This window comes from Eublepharis macularius, chromosome 11 (assembly GCF_028583425.1).
Source record: "Eublepharis macularius isolate TG4126 chromosome 11, MPM_Emac_v1.0, whole genome shotgun sequence".
NCBI classification, from domain to species: domain Eukaryota; kingdom Metazoa; phylum Chordata; class Lepidosauria; order Squamata; family Eublepharidae; genus Eublepharis; species Eublepharis macularius.
Window position 1 is genome coordinate 72,690,239 of NC_072800.1, and position 13,519 is coordinate 72,703,757.

Here is a 13,519-nt window from a genome sequence, read left to right on the forward strand (position 1 = left end):
TCCAGGTAAAACTGACTCATGCTAGAACCGAGGGGGGAGAAGGGCAGAAGTAGATTGATGTGGTGCAGCACCTACAGCACTGCATGCTTCTGGACCACATCCCTAGACTTGTCAGCTAGCTTGCTTTTTGTGCAGTTTGAATACTTTAGTGTGGTGATACTCAGTGGCTCAGGAGCCACATGTCGGTCTTTAACACGACACCTGTAGCTCTTCTGAATTTAGAGATGGGCACGAACAGAAAAAAACCCAAACACGATGTTTGCTGTTCGTTGCCATCCACGAACAGGGACTCACGAACAACCATGAAAATGGCCCTGTTCATGAACATGTTCGTGGCTAGCTGTTCGTGGGGGCCAGCGGGCTCTCCTCCAGCCATCATCCAAGTCAAGATCCCTACTGCACCACTCCCAGAACCTGAACAGGCACCAGGAAAGGTACCAATAATAAATAATAGCTTGGTCTCAGAGCCTGGCAGCAGCCCTGGAACTTGAAGGGGTAGATCCCTATCCCACCACACACAAAGAAAATTCAAGCTCCAATGCACTCTCTCTATCAAAATGCCAACAGCAACTCTCTCCCTTTCCACTGTCTGCAAAGTCAGAGCTGGGAGCCCCCCTCCCTCCTGCTCTTTGCTCCCTTGTTGTAACAAATTTGGAGCTGCCTATCAAACTAAATTGGGCTTAGATTGGGGTTTCCAGGGCAAAAGCAGGAGTTCAGACAGAGTTCAGACAATCCCTGCCTAAGTTGCCAAGGGAATTGATTGCAGGTGCCAGATTGTCTGGCTTGACGAATAGCAAGACGAACAGCAACAAACGAGGCTTGCAACGACCACCTGTTTGTTTAGAGTTCATTTAGAATGGAGCCTCATGAACAGCTTGTTCGCGAACAGCAGATTGGGCTGTTAGTGGCTTTTTTTTGTTCGTATTGCTGTTCGTGCCCATCTCTACTTCTAATCACCATGGCACCCACCCCATTTTCCAGAAAAGTAAACAACTACTTGGGATAATTTTGTCATTACTGTGGGTCCAAGATAAAACCTAAGTTTTGTTTTACAAACATAATGCAAATTGCTCATGTTGATTAGATCAAGGTGGTAGAGAAGTAGGGATTCTGCCTATGAGGCTGGATGGACATATGCAGCTGAATTAAGTGGTACAGTGGGCATTTCTGTGCTAGCCTGGAAAACAAAATTATTTTAAGGAGAAAACTTATCACAGAGTTTCTAACCACCCCCTTTCCTGCAGAACTAAAACAAATCTTGAACTTCCAGTATAGTTCTAGAAAACATGAAAGCTGTTATGACACTGTTTTGTGTCATAACTCACTTGCAAGCCATTTTCCTCAAGGGCTGACGAAAGTTCAGCTAGGGGAGAGAGAACCCTACAGGCTCAGAGATGCTCTGGTATTGCTATGTATTAACCTGTGACGTGGGTGGGGCTGAAAAAGCCCGGAGAAGCTGTAACTGATCCAAGGTCACCCAGCTGGCTTCAAGCGGAGGAGTGGGGAATCAAACCTGGTTCTCCAGATTAGAGTCCTGCCGCTTTTAACCACTACACCAAACTGGCTCTCAGTTATGATCTCAGTAAGGCTGCCCATATGCATATGACTGCTCTGCAGATATAGATAACATGATTTTCAGCTTGAATCAAACAACAGGTGTGTTGCTGTATAACTTGGAAACCTAGAACATTCAGTATTTCTTTTTTCCCTCAGATAAATGAATTGGCTGCCATATGAATTACTCATTTTAGATATTTTGATTATAGATGGAAACTTAAAACTGTTCATGTCATTACTAGGATGGCTTGTGATACTGGACCTCACAGAGTGATGTGTCACAGACTTTATATAGCTGCTGCAGTTGTGCCAGTTCCTGGCAGGCATTGAGTGTGTATTGGAGCAGGCTGGCCATGTCAAAACAATCCGCTGAACAAAGCTTAGAACGGAACCATGAACTGTTTTAAAAGGCTGAGGCACTGTACTCTTCAGACATTTATACCCTACTTTCCCCTCCCATTGGGGACCTGGATGAGCGTACATCATTCCTCCTCTGTTGAATTTCCTGTGCATAAGAGTGAGCTAGGAACAGTTTTGCCATTGAACAGACTCTACAGTTGTATTGGCAGTTTGGTGGAGAGAGACCTCAAGTCAGAGTTGACTTATGGCAACCCCTGATGGGGCTTTCATGGTGAGAGACTAACAGAGGTGGCTTGCCACTGCAACCCTGGTCTTTGTTGGAGGTCTCCCATCCAATTACTAACCAAGGCCGTCGTCACACGGGCTTAAAATTAGCGCGAAATTGCGCAATCTACCGCAAAATTCCCACCTTATTCTGGCACTGTTGCGAGTCTGAGATTTCTCCTCTGGTCTCAATTTTCGCGCTATAATCTGCTTCCGTGTGACCATCCGGCATCGATTTCTATCCCATAATGACGGAATTTTCCCTTTCTTATCTTGACCCGTTATCCCAGACGCCCTTTCGCGCTCTCCTGCAGCGAGCTCCTTTTTTTAAAAAAAACAAACGTCCTTATATCGCTATAACGTCATAATATTATAAAAATACAAAGCAATGAAAGAGTGTTCTTTCTATGCTGCTCGAGCAGCATAGACCGAAAAAGTCTTTCCGCTGCCCTTCGCCTCCGATGGAGGGATCGCAGGTGTGCATGGCACAGAGTGAACGTGCTCTGAACCATCAAAACAACCAGTTGGGCCACCAGAACTACAAGTTCACTCGGTGGAGCCATGGTTGAGTCTTCGGCGATGGGGATCACATCAGACAGGGGCTTTTCTCAGAACAAGAGTATATTTATGGATGTTCAAATTAGGAAGAAAAACAATCTTAGCCAATGTTCAAGCTGCTTCCAGGGCGGGAAAACTTGGCCAACCTATCCTGCTCTTTTGGGGTTGGGCTAACGTTTGGTTATAACGATGTAATGTCGTTATAACGCAATAAAGCGGAAAAAAAATTTTAAAAAGGGGGGAGGAGTTTTTTCTGTGCCCGTTCAAAATGACGGCACAGAGCGCTACGGTGTGAACAACTCGAAGCGGGAGGAGACGGTATTTGACAAAAGATTGCATCATGGCGCCGATAGGAACAATAGCGCCACATAATGGAAATTTGACGGAATAAACGCCCATGTGACGACGGCCCAAGGCTGACCCTGCTTAACTTCTGAGATCTGATGAGATCAGGCTTACCTGGGCTATCCAGGTCAGGGCACTGGCGATGGATGCCATTTAAAATTATAAGTAAACAGGGGGCTTGTACCTGAAACTTGTTGAAAAGATGAAGTCTTCTTTGCTCACAGTAAACATCACAAGATGGAGTGCAGGGACCAAGCTCAGGAATGTATGAACCATCACCAGGGCTGGCTCAAGTAGTTTGGCCGCTTGAGCTGGGCAGGTCTCAGGCCACCCCAGCAAGATACAGGGCAGCAGTGGCATGGACTTGGGGTCAGGGGGAGGGGGAGTAGCTTATTGCACTATTGCTGCCTGAGTCTAAGATGGGCTTCAGAGGCAGTAGGGTGGAAGACCATTTGTGCAGATTGAGAGTGGCAAGGACAAGTGGCGAATCCCTCCCCTTTCTTTGCTGTCTCTGTGAAGACATACTTAACAATATTTTTATTACAAGTTGGTCTACTGGCTTGGCTCATGTGCACTTCTTTCTTTTAAAAAGGAAGAGTTAAAATCTAGTCCGCATAAGGAGAATCGTATTATCTCCATGTAAAACATATAATGAAATATTTCAGAACAGCTTTCCTTTTGTAAATACTTAAGCAGGCCTGTGCTACCTGTGAGTGACCCACCAAGGCAAATACAGTTCTCCAGTCCTGGTAACCTGCCAGGAGCTCAGTGAACCCCCTGTGCTAGCTCTCTACCTAGAACTACAATAAGAGGAAGCTTGTTGAACATCTGCCCTGGCTGTTTTTGTGGGTCGTCTGTTTTCCATGCCTCTGTAAGTTGCTTCTGTGCTATGTTTAGTCCCTTGCTCTAAAGGTTGGGCAATGTGAAATGTTATGCTCCTTGTTTTGAAAAGGGAGAAAAAATAAGCACCCTGGATAAAAATTTGGTGGCTTATAGATCCCTACATTTAAAAAACAAAATGAAGTTTTCCCCTTTCCTGAGAAATAAAACACGTCCCAATCTGAATCTCTTATATAGGACAGAATACTGTCTGGTTTTTAGATAGCCTTTTTAAAAAACATGTGGTATAAGTTTCCTTTTAAACAAACTGGCTGAGGCATTGGCCTGAATTTGGGAGGGAATTGGAATAGCCAACTGTCCCACTTCCCTCTGAAAGACAGAAGGAGAGAGTAATTTAAGATGAAGTGCTTCCGCAGTTTCTGCAAAGTGACATTGTGGTTTGGAGACGGGAACTACAGAAAATGTTTAAAACACTTTTTAAAAGTTTCTGAAGGATGCATGTACTTTGGCTGGGATTCTGTGTTTGTATTATATATCTTTAACAGTTGTATAAAACAGCAGTTGTCTGTTGAATGCAAAGGGCTAGTTACATGAACATCAAGATTTCAAATCTCCCTCTGTTTAAGTTGGCAAGTGCAAGTTCACTGCACTTTCAGATCCCAGGTACTGCTGTTCTGCCGATACCAGCTGGTTAGATGTAGCTGAAATGTGTTGGCACTGATCACAGTCGCTGCATGACTAGGGGACAGAACAGTGGAGAGGTAAAGAGCCACATGCCGGCTTGTTCTGAGATAATGGCTTGAAGAAGAATATAAAGCAATTTCATGCTGAACACCTTTTACTTAGAGATCAGCTGGGATCACTGTGGGACTAAGTGACATTCCGTTGAGCAAAATGGCAGCTGTTGTTGGCTGTAAGAACGCACAAGCCTTTGAGTAACACACAACTGTTCTTCAAGCACATCACTTAGTGAAACAAACCTTGGAATGGGTCCCAAAAGGTCTCTTCTGCTGACCGAGGTACCTTCCTTCATCAGAGGTCTCTAATCTTCCTCCGTTAAACAAAACCCCTGAAGTCTCGGCTTTCAGTGCTGAAATCTGCCAGGATGGTGCTTTCTGTGCAATGATTTTAAAAAATGCTGGGGAAATGCTGTTTCTCTGCAGCACAAATGCTTGGTGTGAGAAGGAGGAGAGGTTTACATTCCATGCAAAGTCCAAGTAGTTGCTGCGTTATTTATTTATTCAATGTTTTTTTAAAGCTGCCTTTCACCCAACTTAGGGTCCCCAAGGCGGCCAACAACATAAAGAAAAAAACGTGAAACTTATCAGCACAGTCCTTAACAGCAAAAGTACATCCAATCTTATAAACGTGAATAGCAGGTTTAATGAAATGTACAAAAAAATGTGTAAGGTAACAGCTTATGTACAATTCACATGTAGTAGTTACAACTCATCTGAATGGGTGCTCAGTCTCTGAACTGACCAAGCACCGCCTCTTTAAAGTGCTATATGCCAGTAAACTGTTCACATACATATCGTATCATGATGCTCTTTGTGTCTTTTATATTATTTATAGTAAAGTGCTAATGCTCAGGCTTCAATCAGAACGTCTACAACATATTGCATAAATCCAATGAGATAGAAATAATTACAGTGAGGTTGATTAAAGTGCTAGTTTATCTATGGTTCATTCAAAACAGATAAGTGGTTTCAATAGTTCATATTCAAACTATTCCTTGCTGAGGCACGTTGCCTGATGAAGATTCCACAATGCTTTGAATGAGGAACCCTGGAAGGTGCTGTGATGTATTCTTTTTTCTGATGGGTTGTCTAGATCAAGAGTCCCATTTCAAGAAGTTTCCTTTTCAAAGCATCACATGCAATTTTCAGGCTTCTTAGTCAGGCATAACAGACAGGGTAGAAGATGACAGAAGCTGCCAGAAGATGTCCAAGCAAGTGGCTTTCTCAAGTTGCTGCCAGTCTAGCTTCAGATTGGCACCTAAAGCAGGGCCTCTGAAGATGATTGCAGTACTTGAGTAGATTCATAAGGAAGCTGTCCTAATCGTATACTAGTAGGGCTGGAAAGCTGTTCCTAGCAAGTGGTAGGAGCTTGGGGGCTGGAGATGGGGGGGGGGCGTGACTTTGATTGCCTTGACCGTGTGTTCATGTTGGAAACATGGGGGTACAGCTGCAGTCCAGATCTGCATTAGTTAATTTCCAAATGTGTCCCTATTAATTATGTCATCCTGTATGTTAGCCGTTGGATAATTGTTTCTCCTTCTGTCCACTGGGAGTCTAAATATTTTCTGCATGGGATCTTTTTTTTTTGGCAGTCTGTTTTCCTGTTGTACAGGTTTAGAGTATTTCTTTATAAGAGGCTTCTTAAAGAAAGGGGTAACGGATGCAGCACATGGTTATTCAGCTGGTGCCAACTGAATTTATCACTCATTAGCAAAGCTGTTGCTAGTTTGCATGTGCCCAGAGACCGTTTATGAAAACAGCCTGGCACAGACAGCTCTGCCTTTGTTTCCAAATAAAGGCAGAGCTGAAAAGAGTTCAGCCCCAACAGTCAGGTCCTGCGATGGGGGGATGGTCCTCTTTAATGGCGGGGGGGGGCTGAATGGAGATTATTTGCTGGCTGTAAGCTCTTTTGCTGTGTAGTCTTAAATTTAAAAACCAACCAATCTGAAACATTTCAAAATGTACCCTATGGGCTATAAAACTAACTACAGTGTTGCACTTCTTCATATAGTCCTGCAATAGCATTGAGAGGCATTTAAAGTACTCAGGAATATGCTTGCATATATGAAATCTAGTTTCTATTATGCCAGAATGCAGTGGGATGTGTTGTTATATAGAAGAGTGGGGTTGAGAGAGCAGTCCTCAAGTCAAAGGTAAAACCTGTTGCAGTTTTTCAGGCTTTCTAAAGGAGGTGCAGATCTTGCAAAAAATCATTTCTTGGCAGAGGTTCATTGGAAAAAACTCTGGCATCTCAAGACTCTCTGTTGTGCCACATTTTACCCTATATGAATAGAAATATCCTTGACCTGGATAACCCAGACAAACCTGATCTCGGAATAGAAATATCCTTGACCTGGATAGCCCAGACAAACCTGATCTCGGAAGCTAAACAGGTTCGGCCTTCATTAGTAATTGGATGGGAGACCTCCAAAGAAGTTGAGGGTTGCAGAGACAGGCAATGGCAAACCACATCTGTTAGTCTCTTGCCTTGAAAACGTCAGCAGGGGTCTCCATAAGTCAACTACGATTTGATGGCACTTTCCACCACTACCACATAGGAAATAATGTTATGGAGAAATACCTTTTTAATTCTGGAAGATGATAGGCAGGAGGGGAGAAGGCAGTTGCTTGCTCCCATACATCACTCAAGTATCAACCATCAAAACTTTGTAAATGCAAATGGCCCTCCTGACCAAATACAATGAAATGGCCAGTTCACATCTTCACTGGAATATGACACCTAGAAGTTGACATAGAGGTTTGCAATGCAAGAGGCTAGACTGTATCTTCCTGAAGACCACCTGAAAGGATTCTTTAACCCACAAGAAGTGGGCAAATAGAGATAATCACTTGGCACAGATGGAGAAGGGTCCATTTTGGCTGATTCCATCTGTAGAAAACTTGCAGGAAGGTGATCTCACATCGAGCTCCATCTTGGATGGCCACCATTGCCATGTGGAGCAGACAAAGGCTGGCTGCCTGGACAAAGATTCTAAGTTAGTGGGAAAGTTTTATTAAACTGTAGCCTGCCTGTACATGGTGACTGTGGACTTCCTCGGTCCATCCAAGTACTAAGGAAGGCCAACTCTGCTCAGCTTCTGAGATTTGACGAGATGAGAGTAGCAGACGTGACGTGTTACCTCAATTCAACCTGGGTTTCCTTGCCTCAAGGTTTGGCGGGAAGTGTAGGCGTCCTTGCAGGTGCATCGCTGCATTTCTCCTTCCCCTGCTTGCGTGGCCCGGAGCTACATAGCCGCACGTGCTCTGCCTCCCCCCCCCCCGTCGCACTGAGCGTCACTTCATCTCCCCCCCTCGCCTGGCCCAGCCCCCCCAGAGCGACACCGGGCTGCACTGGGAGAGCAGGAGGAAAGGCTCCCGGAGCATGCTGCATCTCCCCCTCACTCGCCTGGCCCCCACCAGAAGCCGCGCAGCCCAGAACTGCGGGGACTGGGCCAGACGAGGGAGGGGGGGAGATGAAGTGACGCTCAGTGCGAGGGGGGGAGGCAGAGCACGTGCGGCTATGTAGCTCCGGGCCACGCAAGTAGGGGAAATGCAGAGATGCACCTGCAAGGACGCCTGCACTTCCCGTCAAACCTTGAGGCAAGGAAACCCATGTTGAATTGAGGTAACTCGTCACGTCTGTTTCGGGTCTGAGGCATACATCTCAGCACCAACTGAGTGTAATTCTGCATTATTGTTCGTTTCATTAACATGTTTTGAAAAGGAAAAGATTGTCTCTGATAATAATTGGCAGTAATGTGGGGGAAAACTGCAACATTATTTTGCAGGTGAAATTTTCTGGTATATTAAAGTATCAAAAGTTATTAAAGTTATCAAAATTATTAAAAATTATTAAAAGTATCAAAAGTTATTAAAGTTATCAAAATTATCCTTAAAAGATGACAGATGATGTCCAAGCAAGGGGTTTTAGAACTATAAACTACGGCTTGCAAATGTGCAAGTCACATCTAAACTCTTATAGTTTAAAAAGTGTCTTGGGATTTGGCAAAGAATTTTCTAAAGAGGAATGTTCTCTGTTGAAAATTGTATCCCTCCATTACTTTTTTCTATCAAGTCCTTATGTCAAATCTCCAAACTGTTTTTTTTTTAACTCAGGCAATTTCAAATGACAATCTCAGACTCATCCAAGAAGCAATGTGAGAGAAAGAATCTGGTGCATAACACCCTTCTGGTGTTTTGCATCATTCACATGCCAGTTACATTTTATTACAACTACAGTAAATATCCTGGTTATGAAAACCATGGTTTGCAGAAGAAAAGCTTCTAAAATGTTAGAATATGTGCAAATGCAAGTTGTAGGCCTTCAAAGTGGATTGACATTCTCTCATTAATTGTGTGTCTTGAGAAAAAAAACATATTAGGATGAGTATTTGGAGCTCATGTACAGCTTTCTTCAACCACCCACCCCAATAATGAAGTCTTAAAGTGAGCTTTTGGTTTTGAGTGATTTAGCCAAATATCTTAATTCCAGTCTTGGAACTGTTAGGATTTTAGGCAGTTAAGGCAGCCACCCCCCATGCAAGTCTTGGCATGTCACCTATCCAATCCCATGGAGGCGTTTATTATTACATTCCTCTTGATAAGTTTCAGCTAATTGAAATAATTCTTGGCAGAAAAAAACAAAAGGAATTATTGGAACACATGGTAAATCACTTAAAAGTTGCTTTATTGTCCAAAAATGAGAGTGAAACTGAAGCATTTGTCCAATAAAATTATTTTGGTGAGATCATTCCTCTTCAGCCACCCACTCCCATTTCCTTCTGGGTTAAGGCTGTTTCACACAGGACAACTTTCATGTGCTGAACTGAGGCCCATGTAAGAGAACTGCAGTTCACTCTGCCCCCCACGTTACAGCTACCATCCAATCATGGCAACTCCATTTCAATTATGCTGTTTTTGCTCTACGATCTTGCCCTGATTGGTTTCACCTAACGCTAGATGAGATTGTGGAATTCCAACAATCCAGAAGAGGCCAAAATATTTCTGTGGAAAGAGACTATTTTGTTTAAATGTAAATTCCCTTTAAAAATGCTCAGTTAAAAGTAACACTGTACAGAGAGATAATATCTTAAAGTAAGGCTAGCATGAAGATTAGCGGTTCAAACACACAGCAAACACACAGCAAACACACAGTGTGAGGGAAAGGTTTTCAGCCAGCCTTTATATTCATGAGAAAGATCTTTATGTCTAAATCAGGCAAACTCTGTTTGTTCCTGGATCAGTCTGTGTATATCTAAGAGTTTATTCTGTTAGTGAAGAAGGCCTTTGTGGAAAATTAGTCTTTGTGACTGAGTCTGTGAATATACCTTCAAGAAGATATAATTATTTTTGAAACTACCAGGCTTAAAAACTATTCTGAAACCAATATGCTTAGTAAAACTCTGCAGTCATCACGTCTATGTACTTATAAATAAATTCTACTTTGGTTTAAGCAAAAAAGATTGTTTTTCACCTCACAACCACCATAACATGCTGAGTACTCTTTCAAACTACCATCTATAACTAAGCCTTCCTATATTACCAGTTAAACCTAGGAGATCTAAGAGAAAAAGATTTGGTGGCAGTGAAAACCTTTTGAGGGAGTCAGGGAAGTAGCAATATAAAGATCACACAAACACAAAAGGGAAGGTGTTCTTGAGGTAAAAGCTATAGTAAAGTAAAGAATATCTGAAGCCCTGTGGGAGTGGAAATAAAAAGTGTTGGTTGTGACCAGAACTCTCCTGAGTAGAGATGGGCACAAACCAGAAAAAAAAAACATGCGGTTCGTGGTTCGTCACATTTCACGAACCATGAACATTCATGAACCTGCTAATCGATTCATTTTGGCTCATGAAAATGTCACTTCTGGGCCAGTAAATCACCACTTCTGGGTCAGCAGAAGGTCTGCAGGAAGTCCATCCCCTGTTGCATAGGAAACTGATTGATCGGCGCCAAGCTGTCTACAGTGATGAATTGAAAAAAGAACTAAACGAACCAGCCTAAAGTTCGTGGCGGTTAGTCAGAAATGGAATCTGACGAACCACTGTTTCACGAACCATGAACCGGCCTGGTTCGTCATGAATTTTGGTTTGTATTTCAGTTCATGCCCATCTCTACTCCTGAGGTATAAGTTTAAGGTAATGTAAGGAGGAGCTGAACTGAAGATCTGAAGATTTTTAAAAAGAAAAGCATTACAGTGCTGTTCATGGTAATAGTTATTTAAGTTATGAATTCCATAACATCCATTGTTAAGGGTGAGCCATTGAAATGCACTGGGAGAACAGAGCTTTTTTCCTTTTTGTACAACCCATGTTCAATTTGTGTTCTTCTTCAGGCGATCTACTTGCTGTGTTTCTTGCCATTAGTGAATTCTAGTTATTGTGCTGGGCCTGTAAATTGGTTGTCATGAGTAATTTTTCTTTTGCTTCTGGCTGGGTATCATGCACTGTGCTCATATTTGTAAAATCTGCTGGAAAGGAGTTCTAACAAACAAGGATAAGACCAGGAATTTGCAACCGTCACTGTAACCCACGTACCTTTTGCTGCCAATAATAGTAGTAACTTTATGAAAGTAGCTAATTTGTTTTGATGGGTATTCCTAAATTTGTGGGATTGAAATGTCTCCATGCGTAAACATTTATACTTGTGCAGTGGAGTATTCTGTTTAAAATTTGGTCATGGTGTCCCAATCATAGTATTGGATAAAATGGATTATATGGATTATCAGTCCAGTTTCCAGCCTGATTTTGGCACTGAAATTATTTTTGTTGCCTTGATGGGTGGCTTTATCAGGAATCAAGCAGGAAGTTCATCCCTTTTGATTTTTTCTGAAACCTTGGAGTCCTGCTCTGGTACCAAGCTCTGGTGGTTCTGGCTGATTGCTTCCAGAAGGTTGTGCTGAGATGGCAATACAAGTCGGTGGTATTTGTGTTATGTTCCATCTTGTCCCCTATGTTTTTCAGTATCTATATGAAACATGCATGTAGGGAGAAGTTGTTTAGGGATTTGGAGTGAGTTGTCATCAGTGTACCAAGGACACCCAGCTGTTCTTCACTTGTCATCAGAGCTATTGGACATTCTGAATGAGTGTTTGGAAAAATGGTAATGGACTGGATAAAGGCCAACAAACTGAAACTCAGTTCAGACAAGATGGAAGTATTATTGGTTGATGATGAATAGGGGATTCACAAGGCAGCATGTTTTAGATAGAGTTGCGGTTCCTGAAAGACCAGGTCTGAAGTCTGGGGATGCTATGAGACTCATGTTTGAGGCTCAGATCTCTTCTCTGGTGTGCAATGAATTTTGTTAACTTTGGAGTGCTCCAGCTGTGGTTTTAAAAAGTGAGATCTTGCCACAGTTTCTCATACTCTGATAACATCTAGGTAAGATCAATGTAATGTGCTCTGCATGGACCTGACTTTGTTCAAAACTCGAACTGCTTATTGATGTAAGTTATTAGGATCTCACCTTGTGATTTTAAAAAGCTTCATTCGTTTTCAGTACATTTCTGGGCACAACTCGATGTATTGGTTCTCTTACCCTTTAACACCTGAATAGCCTGGTATTATCTGTTCCAGTATGAACCTGGCAGGCGGGTGGGATCTATATCAGGGATTTGTGGGTAGTAATGAGGCAGTACCTTCTTTGTGGTAGCCGCTCTGTTGTGGAATGCTTCCCACAGAAGTCTGGCTCCTGCCTTACTACATTTTACTTGCCAGTTGAAAGCTTTTTTTTTTTTTTTTGCTCACACCTTTAACATTTGAGGACAGGGTTCCTTTATAAAAGATCATCCTTCTCAAAATAGTCAACTCTGTGACTATTAGTTAGATGTGTCATGACTTTTGCACCTTCATTCTTTTTGGAATGAGTTTCACTGATTGCTGTTACTGATTTGATTTAATTTTATTTCATCTCTTGTATGTTTTTATTGAGGTTGTTTTGACTTCTTGTAATGTATGTATTTTGTGGAGAAGATAGTCATCAGATGTCTCAGATAAAACTGATGATTATTTCTTCAAATAATTTCTGAAACAATTTAAAAGTACTTTGCATTGAACAGAAAAAATAAGCTGTGGAACCTGCGACATGTCACTCATTGCAATTGCTGCCATTCACAATGTTCAAAACCTAATGGTGCTTTTTTCTGCTGTCTGAGTAGGGCAAGTTACTCTTTGTAGTATAAAACAGGCTGATCCACTGCTTAACGTCTCCCAGGAACCAGATTCAAGATGAGCTGCAAGTTTGAGTGGCTCCTATAACCCTGGCTGGTCTCAGCTTTTGCACTGCCAAGACTTGAGGGAATGTTTTGTAACTGTATGACTCAGTAGTACTGTGGTTTTCACCGTGGCCCAACCTATGGATGGCTATGGTAATGGTTGGGACTGGCATCATGTGATTACTGGGCAGCTACTGTGACCTTTTTTAGTACCCATACCCTTAAAAGAAATGTGACTTAGGGTTGCAAGCTCTGGCTTAGGAAATTTCTGGAGATTTGGGGGTGGAGCCTGTGGAGGGGAGAGACCTCAGCTGTGCTTCTCCAAAGTAACCATTTTCTACAGGGGACCTGCTCTCTGTAGTCTGGCAATCAGTTGTAATTTGGGGGGGGGAGGTATCCGCAGGCCCAACTCTAGGTTGGCAACCCAACTGCTTGAGAATCGAAGCACAGAAGCAAAAGCTGGAGGAGGGCTCTCTTGAGGGCAGGCAGAAGTAAATCAAGGTCCTGGAAAAGTGTGATTTCCCTGTATACTGAATGGCAGGGGTCAAATATGGGGAGGTGAGTCTGCTAAAGCTGCAGGCCTGCTTCTTCTCTGGGTGCCTACGGAGTCAGAGTTGACCTATTCAATGTGGTAAGTTGC

General features: G+C 42.8%; 1 long non-coding RNA gene across 1 annotated transcript in view; it reads left to right on the forward strand.

Moving 5' to 3' along the window:
* LOC129337277 (uncharacterized) overlaps window positions 1-13,519 on the forward strand; it is an 85,698-nt gene that overhangs the window by 54,333 nt on the left and 17,846 nt on the right. The gene's annotated exons all lie outside the window — the stretch shown is intronic.